The following is a 2,448-nucleotide window of genomic DNA, read 5'->3' as shown; positions in this document are numbered from 1 at the left end:
CTCAGAAGCCTCTCTTCACTCCGAACCACAAGAGAAAGGGGTTCCTATAAGTAATCAGGACAGAAATGTGGTTTCTATGTTAATGAGAATTCCAGAGATGAATATTTTCTTCAGAGCTATAAATTTTTGGAAATACATTTTAACATTAGAAATAATTTTTGCCATTACTGTTTTCTAACAACTTTACCAAATATCTTTAGTCTTTCTAGCAAAAATAAGAATATATAAGGAATGCTTAATATTTTGCCATAATAGAAAAATTATATTGCTGATATTTTCAGCCATTTCTCACTTAAAATCAGGAAACACCAACACTGAGCCCAGAAACAAAGGGCACAGGTTGGCACAGGAGCCCAAATATGTTATTAGAAAATATGTAGAAATAGAAATTAAAATCAGGTGCTCCTAATTATAACACAAAGGGAAAATAAAGGCAAGTAGTAGAGGACTAAGGGACTGTCGTTTTGGTAAGCATATATGCTGTAAAAGATCTTGTTATAAAAACAAACATAACATTTGGTATTGTTATGGGTTATTTTATATATTTTTAAAACCTTATTTTGCTCCTAAAAGAGTGTCATTCAATATCAATGCAAACTTTTAAGCTTTTTACACATTCTTCTAAATTGTAAATGTGTATTTCTTCGTAGACAGTGTGATATATAGGAGGGACTTTCCTTTCCTTCAAATAGTTCTGCCCTGTGCTATGGAAATCTCCAAGACTTTGAAAAGAACATGAGTCTTTGGGGCCTGGATATTAAATTGTGGTCAGCCCTTCTTTTGTTTCATAGTCCAGAGAAACAGTCACTTGAATTGAAATTAGAGCTCTGAAGCCAATGTTTCAGAAAGGACCCCTTCTGAATAATAATTACACAACAAAATATTTACTAACTCAGGCCACAAGTTTTCTTCTAGGAGAAGAGTACCTATCTCTTCTGTGTGATGTTTGCAAAACAACATTGTGGATGTTGTTTGTAGTAAGAGGGAAAAATCAGGCTGGATGTGTACCCTCCCCTGATATTAGGTTCTTCCTTGTTACCTTCTCACCTCCTTCATGCAAAACCAGAATCAACCTGAGGAACTTCTATTTAGTCTATGAACCTCTCTTATAAGCACCTGTAAATGTGGAATTTTATGGTTTCTTAGGGAAATTTCTCATAACACTCTATTTATATCATAGAATCACAGCAGTGTTGGAAGGGACTTTCAAGATCTTCCAATTCGACCATCCAACTGATTTTTAAATTCCTTCTGTAATATTCCCAACTCCCAACAAATTGCAATTCAACAACTATTTGAATACCAAGGACTAGAAATGCATTATGTTTCAAAGTAGTCCATTCTATTTTCTGACAGCTCTTTTAGAAATAGCTTCCTTGTTTTCAGCTGCAATTTGTCTCTCATAACTTTCACTGCTGGGACCCATTGCATGAGTCTCACTGATTTTGAACTAGCAGACCCTATAGTTGTTTTACAACTCCCAGTCTCATTGATGTTACTTGAAAGCTGATAACAACCATGAAATGTCAGCTTTCTGAGATTCTAGATCCATTTGAATATCTTTCCACATTTCCCAGGATTTCTCATTCATTTCCCTTTACAAGTTTCTCCTTAGTTACTATTATACTAAATCTTTCATGCTCTCAGACATAAACTTCACCTAAAATAAGATAAATGAGATTTTAAAAACTAGTTTTTTACCTGATGCTCCTCTGTTTCCTCTTGATGCTTCAGTTCCACATCTGGCTTCAGTCTGAATGTTTGCCTTCTGCCACGGTCTCTGTGGCCCTGTGATATCAGCCTGGGAGAAGCAGGAACTCTGCCAGACTCCCCCAGTCATCATAACATTGACCCACTGAGGAAGACTGATAAGGACTCAAGAAGAGACTATGTCAGGGCAGATCAGCAGGCCACAGGCTGACCTCAAAGAGTGAATCAGGTCCTTGTTGTGGGGGAAATTCAGGGGTTTTCAAGTGAGTAGCCAAAGTTAAATGTCCGACCTCTAAGTGAATGAGCATCAGTTCCATACTCCAGACAAGCATCTTTCACCCTGGTTAATTTTTGTTGCCAAGTTCTACATTTATTTTAAATTAGGCTGCTCTGTACATTTTCATTGTGTGCAATATTAACTTATTTCATCACCTTCAAATTTCTTGGTTCTATTCTACTTACTTCTCTTTCTCTTTGATAAGACCCGGCCTAGTAAAATGCACACAGATGGGGAGCTGGTTGTCCCTGGCCTGAAGGATTATATAGTTTTTCATTTAATTTCTCTTTTTTCCCTTTCTTTTCTTCAACTGTACTGTAATGTTTTAAAATGGTTCACAATAAGTATGAATCATTTTTATAATTAAAAAAAATAAAGAGTTGAGATTCAGGTATCTCATTTGGGGATGTTGATTGAACTGGTTCAATCTTCTTGTAATAGGCTAAATAATGGTCTCCCCT

This window comes from Callospermophilus lateralis, chromosome 11 (assembly GCF_048772815.1).
Source record: "Callospermophilus lateralis isolate mCalLat2 chromosome 11, mCalLat2.hap1, whole genome shotgun sequence".
NCBI classification, from domain to species: Eukaryota; Metazoa; Chordata; class Mammalia; order Rodentia; family Sciuridae; genus Callospermophilus; species Callospermophilus lateralis.
Note: the sequence above shows the minus strand (reverse complement) of the source record.